Source organism: Ascaphus truei, chromosome 16 (assembly GCF_040206685.1).
Source record: "Ascaphus truei isolate aAscTru1 chromosome 16, aAscTru1.hap1, whole genome shotgun sequence".
NCBI lineage: Eukaryota > Metazoa > Chordata > Amphibia > Anura > Ascaphidae > Ascaphus > Ascaphus truei.
The window spans coordinates 36,429,021-36,439,349 of NC_134498.1; positions in this window are offsets into that span (position 1 = coordinate 36,429,021).

The window sequence follows — 10,329 nt, forward strand, 5'->3', positions numbered from 1 at the left end:
CTGGGGCAGGTCACTTTCTTGCCGTTTGAATGGGATCGCTGATATTTAGCCTGTTTGTTGCAGAAAGAGAGTTTGTATTCGCTAATCATGTGAGGCATTCCCGTACTCCCCTCGGCAGCCAGTAAATAACATTCCAACTCCAGCTCCTTTCTAAATGTACAGTTATTAGTGTCACAGAGAATCATGGGCCGGCAGATCTGCGGTGGGAACCTTGGCCAAGCTGGAAATGCCACACATTTTAGTCAAGTTCTGGCAGTGAAATTAATTTAAAGTGGTATTCAGAGGTCTTACAGTGAGGGCACAAAATAAGGGTGTAGGTGACACACATATAAGGCACGTGAGTGACTCACTTGAACCGACTAGCACCCTCTCTATCCACCTTTAACACCCGTCTTAAAACAGCTTCGTGGCTGACGCTATACACCTCATACATCGACCATGACCCCTTGCAGACGCACTTACCAGAAGACCCCCCATCTGCCTCTGTATGTTCTCCCCACTTACCACTTAGATTGTAAGCTCTTCAGGGCAGGGAATCCTGTTCCTAATGTTACTTTTATATCTCAAGCGCTTATTCCCACTATCTGTTATATTATTATGTCCCGTGTATTACTGCTGTGACGCGCTGTTGTACTGTATCTGGACGGTGCTATATAAATAAAGATGTACATACTGTACATACGTACAACCCCATGGAATAATATCACTAGACTTTATTAATGAGTAGGGACCTCGCATTGAATGTAGTAAAAGTAAAGACTGAGATTGGCAGTCTCTCGTACAAGATTTTATCATACAATCTAACTGACCATGTAGTGTATCAGACCTACATTGCGATGTCCCCACTGGTCTACAGATATTGACAAAAAATCAAACAAATAAAATGTATTTGTTGACATCCAGCACTGGAAGCCAATCGCTGGAACGTGCCACTGCAATGAATATCTTAAATAAAGGGTGTGCAACAAATGTACACTTCTCCAGGACCAATAGGGCAACACAAACTTTGAACTGCAGATGAGCAAATATAAAATATTCAATGAATTTCAGGCCCGTCTCTGCAAGAATAGGGTTGGTCAAAACCCCCAGGGAAGTAAACAGCACCAGCATCTATTCCCGCCCATCCGTAGAAACCCTAAGCCTACGGCCCCAGTATTTGCTGCTGCACACGCGCCTGGCGATCTGGTGATGCGTGTACAGATAAAATCCGCGATCGGCGGTCTGTAGCGGAGTGATGGGATGCACGGGGGTGGGGCCATGATGGGGGCGTGGCCACAACGGGGTATATCTGCCCTTCCATTGGCTGCCCGCCGACCACGTGGTCGAGGCACAGGAAGACAAAATTGTTGTCTTCCCTGCCAGCGTACGCGTCATAGCGCTTTGCGCGCCCACACACACACAGCCACTGAGGGCTATGCTGTGGTGTGTGGCGTGCACACCATAGCGTGCGCCGCAGCGGCCACTGAAGACCTGACCGTAGAATGCAGAATTTATGCTGTTAGACTCCAGAAGCTGGGGGTTCTCTGAGATAAAAACCAATACATCCCTAGTTATGACCATACAGTAGATAAAAATTCAAGCAGCTGTTACTCCGTCTATAAAAAAAATTGAACCCGCTTTCTATAGTAGAAGTCAACTTATAATTTGCAAATGATCTGGTTTGTTTTTCCAGCTGGTTGGAAAAGGGGAGCTGGGTAATCAATGTACTGAAGAGGCAGTATTGTCTGGAGAAGTTAATTCCATTGTGTACAGATAACAGCACAGTGATCAAGCCATTGTCGTTTGTCATCACTTTAATTGCTGAACCAATGTTTGGGCCCCGTTGAAAACGTTCAGTTTAAAAAAAATTCAAAAAAATGCAATGATTTTATTGTGGTATGTATTTTGTGAACAGATGCGCTCATTTTTTGTAGTCTGGGTATCATCTGTTTCCAAAATCAATGTTAATTTGTCCCAGTGAATTAAATGTCAAATGTGTAGCAGAATAGAAAATGAGGATTTGAAGCTCTGAGTGTAATAGAAAGAAATGTCAATTTGCTGCATTGTGTACCAAGGAGCAGAATAGGTTGTTATGTATAATGGCGTTAAGATAATGGGGGAGATGGTTTCATTGGGTATAATAGAGTTAGCGGGATTGTGAAAGTGATTTCATAATGTGAAAGTGACCTCACTTGGTTGCACAGAACATATAATGGGGTGAAAGTGGACATGAAATGGCAGGACGACTAACAAAAGTGTGGCATGCTAATGATTAGGAAACACCACTTGTGCATGCCCTGGGGCAAATTCTCCCTTGGAAAATCTTGGAAACAGCCCAAGGGGCAGACATGTCATTTAAAAAAAAGTGTGTACTTTAAATAGGTCACTAGCCACATTTGGTGCTTATATATATTACCCAACAAGGCACATCAGTGAAACCAGATTTATTTTTCTCTTTAACAACAAAGAAGCTTCAAAATAATATTTATGGGGTCAGGTAGCAGAGATTGTTTTTCAGTTTTACACCACAGAAGAATAATCACCATGGGAAGATTTTTTTTATTATGTGTGTGTGTTTTTCCTGGTGAAACACTAAGGAAGAAGTTTGACAAATGACTTCTCGGTGGGGGCTCGAGTGGAAAGCTACATGATCTGAGTTCCTGTTCGAAATGTGCCACCACGTAGCGAAATCTCCAACTCGTTTTTTTAGAAGATTTGTTTTCAAGAGGTAATCCAAGTTGGCGATTTTTGGGGGGATTTTTTTTTTGTTAACATAAGATTGAAGTAGGGGGTCTCCGTCACTGAGCCCCATTCGTTTCAGCTCCGGGGACCCCCTGCTTCCGAAGATACTGCCGCAGGGGGTTCATGTAATGGCGGAGTGTCCAAGCTCCCGCGTCCTGCTGGCCAATAGGAAGTCGTGGTGGCATCAGGTACGGCTCCCTATTGGCCCGCATGACGCAGGAGCTTTAACCTTTGCCGTGATACAGGAACCCCCTTTGGAGTTCGGTCTCTGAGGGAGCAGGGGGTCCCCGGAACTCAAATTAAAGGGATTCAGCTCCAGAGATCCCTGTTTCAATACTGTGTTAAAAACAATAATAATAATTAAAATAGCTGAATGAATCCTTTCTGATTCTTCATCTTTCTGCTGGTATCCACATCAGTGATTTTAAATATGGATTGGAGAAGGTGATAAAAAAAACTAAAAAAAACTGAACTGAGTCAGGTAACAAACAGGCATTTCAAACTGTAGATTCAGGCTTAAATTAATGACCATGTATTGTTTGCAGTTTCTTCCTTATTGGAAAAGCGTGCCAAAACTTTGACCGATGGGGCCCTATGTATCTCACTTCCCTACAGAGTGGTTGTATTGTATTATATGTCTTTATTTATATAGCGCCAAAAGTGTACTCAGCGCTTCACAAAGAATACAGTACAGGGAATTTTACAAATACAATAAGTTCAGCAAAAATCAGACAATGGGAAAGGAAATCCCTGCCCCGAAGAGCTTACAATCTAAGAGGTTTGAGGGGAAACTTACAGAGACAGCAGGTGAGGGAATAAGTGCTGTAGATGGGTGTGCTTGGCCACAATGGGTGGTAGGAGTGACTGTGGGACAATAACCATGAGTGCAGGCTATTGGGATGTTTGATTTGTGGGGCAAGTTTTAAGGTTAGTGTTAAATGAAAAGGTTAAACTATAATGGTAACCTTACAACAAATGGTCTGGGAGAGAAAGCGTGGCTCTTTACAGATGACAAAAAAATCTGCAACTGGGTTGACACTCCAAGGGGGGGGGATGGTTTAATGATTTAGATAGATTGGATGAATGGTCAGGAGCACGGCAAATACAATTGAATGAGTAGAGATCGGGAGATGAGTAGCTCCCAGGCGGACATACCTTTTTTGGACCAAGTCTCCATGAGTGTCACTTTTATCCCGATCTCTACCTATTTGAAAACAATTCCTGCTGAGCACCTGTGGCAGATCAAATCCAGAGGTTATCGTGAGCGCCGTTTACTTTTTAGACAACTACAATTTAATGCCCACAAGTGCGAAATAATTCCACAAAAACCCAAAGGCAGAATCCAAGATTAATAGCCGCTATAATGTCAATTACTATAGAGGAAAGGGCCTGGGAGTCATTATTTCAGTTGATTTAGAAGTAGGTGAGCAATGTAACAAAGCAACGGGGAAAGCCAACAGTATGCTTGGCAGTATAGGGAAAGGTATTAGCAGCAAAGAGAGAAGTAGTGATTAGAGATGTGTGAAACTTTTGCTGAAGTTGCAAAATGTCACTTCTTTCCGGCGAAAAAAAAAATGTTGTGGCCTCGTCAGAGTTCGTAAGCGATTCGCCAAGCATCAAGTCCACACACATACACCTTGTGCATTTGGGAGGAAGCTCAGGGTGAGACAGAATCCTCTACCATATCCAGCACTTATCATATGAGATCTGACTCCAAAAGACTGTTCATGGCCCAAAGGTTCAACAAAGTATCCGGCCGCTCCTCCTTCTCTTACCGTGCACCCCACAACTGGAACAGTCTGCCGGAGACTCTCACAGCCGCCACCAATCTAAGTTCTTTTAAAACTAAAGCTGTCTCACATTTTAATCTGGTCTGTAACTGTTACATACGCCCATAATATATATTATCTTTAACTGTGCATGCAATGTCTTGTATATAATGTATAACCCTGCTCACTTAATGTAACAATGAATATGTAACCATGTATCTGTCATCATAACTCTGTGCCCAGGACATACCTGAAAGCGAGAGGTAACTCGCAATGTGTCACTTCCTGGTAAAACATGTTATAAATAAATAAAATAAAAGTGTTAAAACACAAAGTAGATGGTGATCTGATCACACTCACTGAATTGTAAGAAAACAATTATGTCTAGTAGTGATTTTGGCAGAAGAGGTGGGTTGAGAAGGTGTCGTGGTGGTGCTGATAGTGGTGCTGGTGGTGGTGGCCAAAGTGGTCATATATGAGTGAGACCATAGAGAAAAAAGTAGGAACTGTTTCTACAAAAAGAGCAACAGTTGTACCCAGGGCTGGCTTGATGGCGGTTCCATCGGTGCAGTCGTACTGAGCCCCGCGCTCATCCCCACAACATTTAAAGTGATTGCCCGGGGAGAGTGCAGGGCTTCTGTAACTGTCTCTTCTCTCCGGCTTCTCCTCCTGCACCTTCTGATAGCGACATCGCATCGCCACGACCACGCAAGGCCAAATGGCGATGCGTTGCCATGACAATGTAGAGCCGTGCCATAATGTTGCCACGACAACACAACGTCAAATGGCGATGCACCGCCACGATGTCGCAAAGATGAGGAGATGCCAGAGAGAAGCTAAGAAGCCCTGCGCTCTCCCCTGGCACCGAGCCCCGTCAAATTAGAAGCCAGCCCTGGTTGTACTTGACCCCCCGCAGCCTTCGAGAATGAAGAGAAATAAAACAGAAAGGTAGTTATTCCCTCTGTAGTGTGGAATAGGTTGTCCAGAAAACAATAGACGTTGGCAAGACAAGAAGTAGCTTACACAGAGTAACCACCCATGCCAAACTAAGTCCACATGTTGTTAATACTAACGTGTGTGAGAGGGAAGAAGCTATGAGACGGAGGAGCGTTTTTCTTAATGTGGGCAGACCTCAACATGTGGGTGTGCAAGGGCACCAGCAGACCTACATGAACAACCTGTGGGGTGAAGGTCAAGGACAGGGCCTGAGATTGGGAGGATAGGTGCTACATGTGCTCTAGCTCTTCTATTTGAAGACTTCGGGGAGGTGAAGGGAGTATGGATGAGCGAGGGAGTGATTGAGGCAGAGGTGGATAAGGTAGATGATGATGATGATGATGATGATGATGATGATGATGATCATTATGAGCGTGGTGTTGGTAGTGTGTGCTACATGCATGCTGCACTACGACTGATAGTACTGGAGGTCAGGATGGGATCCTTGGTGCTACAACAATGGCTAGTGGTGTTGGTGGTAGCAGCAGTGATGAAGGTGATGATTATAATGACAGCCAGGAGCAAAGAAATGTATGTAGCACACAAAGACAAAAGCAGAGTACTTGCTAAAGTAGTTTTTTACTTGATCATGTTAAGCAGCAATCCAGTGTTGTTATAGGATTGAAGCAGGGGGTCTCCGGAGCTGAACCCCATTCATTTCAGCTCCAGGGATCCCCTGTTTCCAGAGATACTTACCTCCGTATGGGGTGTGCCGGTATCTCTGCAGCCAGGGAACTTGCGGGCCTAACATAATGGCAGCGTTTAAATGTCCCGCGTCACACGCGGGGCCAATAGGAAGCCGTGACGTCATCCATTGCGGCTTCCTATTGGCCCGCGTGACCGGGACATTTAAAGTTCGCAGAGATACCGGCGCCCCCTACAGAAGTAAGTGTCTCGGGAAGCAGGGGGTCCCCCGGAGCTGAAATGAACGCGGTTCAGTTCCGGAGACTTCCCTGCTTCAATCCTACAACAACAGAAAAGCAAACAAATAAAAAGAATAGATGCCACCGGGACGGCTTCTTTAGCAACAAGAGAACCGAACAATGTGATATTCCCTTCTTTACGTGATCAAGTAACGTCCGACTTTATCTGGTACTGCTTCTGATTTTGCGCAGTACATACATTTCTTTGCTCCTGTATATCGGTGAGAAGAAGTTGTAGCAGACGTACGCTGTATGTTTAAGCACCTAGTGAATATTTTATTTTTGTCTATTAAGTTCTGAGTGTGCGCTATGCTTTTTTAACTCTTTGTATAATGAGAAGCAGTCCCTCTGCAAGCAGCAGGCAGCAATGGTTACTACCAGAGCCAGTAGCAGGGGCGCAATTTGAAACTTTGATTGGGGGGCGGGGGGGAATGCAGTTTTTACCAGGCTTCCCAATCGACGTCGCGATGTCGTGGGACGCAGACATCCTCCGTCGACGTCCAAGCATCATGTGACAGTGTGTTCTCACAGCAACGCGTCGCCATGAGGCGTCGCTTAACCATGACGATGACATGGGACCGATGGAGGAGGGCTGCTCTCTCCCCCAGCAATCAGTTTCATTGCTGTGGGGAAGAGAACGGAGCCTCTGTAAGCGTGATACCAATTCTTGGGGGGGGGGAGGGTTAAAATGTACCCTCCCCTCCCCCCCGCCCCCTCTACACACACATTGGTTGTGCTACTGACTGGTAGCACCAGTTAGTTGTCCTACTATTGGCAAGACATTGAAATGCAAAAGTGACATGCCAATGTGTTCTATATTTCAAAGTAGAACACAAATCACACAAGGCCACCACCAACACCCCCATTGTCAGCTCCAGAAAAAGGACACCGTGTTAGGCACCAGCGACCAACACTATGTCATTTATCAACATCCTCAAGAGTGGCACCGGGAGAAGAGACAGGAAAATCGTATCCCCACAGAAACCGCCACGCGCAATGTTACCCAACTGAAACCTGTTGAGGTGGAGGAGCATGATGATGACATGATACTACTTTATAGATTTAGATAAGACCTCGTACTGTGTTCAGTTCCGGAGACCGTATCCCCAGAAGGACATACATCAATTAGAGATTGTGCTAAGAAGTGCTAATAAAATGGTGCATTTTCTACACCATAAACCTTATCAGGAAAGACTAAAAGGACCACAGTTTAGAGGAGAGGAGGGAGGGGTAAGATTGAAACGTTCAAATAAAGAGTTCCACCAAATTACAGGAGGGAAGTGTATTTCAAAGGAGAAGTGCTAGAACAAGAGGTCACGCTCTGAAGCTTGAGGGTAGACCAGCTAAGGTGAAATGTGAGGAAACGGTGGGAGATTTCATGAAATATCCTCGCGACACAGCGCTGATAGAGACTAAAACAAAGTACTTTTATACGTACAATGAAACATCTTTTTTTTTTCAAAGTAAAAGGGGTGACGGTGATTTATTTTCGATTGCAATGTCATAGGCATGCAACAAACATTATAAATACTGCTGCAAATAAGTGTAAATCTTCTAAATCAGAGGTCAGTGCCACTAGTTTGAATTGTCACATTGACCCACCAGACACCCCTCCCAGTGCAAACCGAATTCTTCAGTTGAGTTCAGCAGGACTCTAGCCCTGTCTGAGCCCATGTATGATATAGCAGAAGGGGCATATTTGATCTGCTTTGGTAGCATGCCGCTTAAATAAGTGCTTTCTGGGGTAACAATGTGAAACTGCTGGCGGGAGCTTGCTGCCCTGACTTTAAAGGAACTGAATGATGAAGACCATGTAATTACCATTGGCAGAGCTGACCTTTATTGGTGGATGACAAATCCCTGACCTAGTCCTTCCTCCTTTGCCACCCCCTCTGGATCCCAACCCCCTTCCCTTAGTAGCTGCAGCATCTGTTCCACATTCTTCCCTAATCTCCCATCTCCCCTCTAGCAAGACCAAAAGAAGGAGACAAAGTTTGTGGAATTGAAAGTCTTGCAAGTAGGGACATTCTTTTAGGACCAAAGAGCTGCAAGGATGCAGTTTACAAAGCAGGGGGGGGGGTTGGGGGTGAGGGTCCTTAGTAATTGCCATAGGAGTGGTACTGGTGATACATTTGCACAAAATCATGATTTATAACCCGTGCAATTATTTATCTCACAGTCATTTCAGATTGGTGGAAGTTTCCCTAAGCAACAATGGGAGTTGGAGACAGACAGTATGACTATACTCTGACAGCTAAGAAAAATAACCAAACATTAAAACAATTCCACCCAAAATGAAACATATTTGTTTACACTTGTACTACGTAAACTGGATACCAGATGAGAACTCCATTAGTTATGTTATTTTATTCTGCTCTGGTAAACAACCCGTTTTCTGGGAATTTCAGTGAGGTTATCAGACAATAGTGCAGACTTTCAACGTACCAGTTTATGGCTGCAGTCCTTATATACCCAAATATGTATTAAAGAGTGATAAGAGTTCATAGTATAAGCAACGATTTTCGTTAAATCAGGATTTGGCCAAGCAGATCAGAGCAGTAAGTATTGTACCGTTCGCTGGGAGTTAGTCACATTTCCATTGTTACTCCAACAGAGTATGCATACCAACCTCTCTAAGGCTGCGCGTGCATGCGACCGAGCGCGTGATGTCGCGCGGGCCTGTCACTCGCCCGAAACATGCACTGAGGCTGGAAGCGAAGGGGAGGCATGGCGGAGTCGTGGTGGATGCGACACCAGGCTGGTCCGCCCTCATTGGCTGAACTGCTCACGTGACGCGGCCGTAAAGCAGAAAATAAAAACAAATGCAATTGTATTTTCAAAAAATGGCCCGTGCAATCGCTCTGCAGCGCTCGCGCGCACTATGGGTGGCCTCATTGAGGAACACACATTTGTACCCGCGGCGCACGTGCACACCGCAACTATAATCGCGTCCTTAGGTTAAAAACCGAAGCAAACAGTGATACAGAACAAACGGGAATTTTTAAAAAAAAACATTGAAAGCAATGAATATTTTCTTTACTTTGTTAAATCTAGTTCTATTTTTTTTTACCCCAGTTTCTCAGCAGTGCAGCCTGCCATTAACGGCATTTCCTGTATTTTTCAAGTTTCACTTATATTTAATGTTTTTTTTTTCCCATTTTGATCAGAATCCAAACCCATTAGAGAAGACATGTAGGAAAGTGGATAGATGTCAAATTGGCCATTTTTTAGCTGTACTTCTTTAAATATGTGTGGCAGATGGAAGGTTCCAATCAGAACAACACAGAGAAAGGGTGGACATCTTTTTAGATGGGAAAGGTATATAGGGATATACCAAATAAGTATACATGGGAAGGATGTTGATCCAGGGATTAATCCGATTGCCAATCCTTGTAGTCAGGAAGACATTTATTTTTCCCCTTAATGGGGTTTTTTTGTTTGCCTTCCTCTGGATCAATAAGTAAGTATAGATATAGGATAAAGTATCTGTTGTCTAAATTTAGCATAGGTTGAACTTGATGGACGTACGTCTTTTTTCAACCTCATCTGCTATGTAACTGTGCATGACCTGGGCGATCATTGGGGAGGCCTTCATCCAGCAGTGGGTCGAAAAGGGCTGACAATGATGCGGTGGGGATATATATTTATATTCATTCGTCCTTATGAGTCTGGTCTCCTCCTAATTGTTGAAGATTGGAACCTATATCTTAAATGAGCATCCGAACGTTGGTGACCTTCATTGTGTGTAGGTGTGTTGTGTTTTTAAATTAAACTTAGACATTCAGCACAATGGATCAATGTTTTTATCAAAATAAATCTATCAACACCCTTATTGCGTATATATATATATATATATAATATATAAATATATATACTGTAAATATTACCTGCGCTCCTCCCTTTGTGAAGTATGTTGCTGG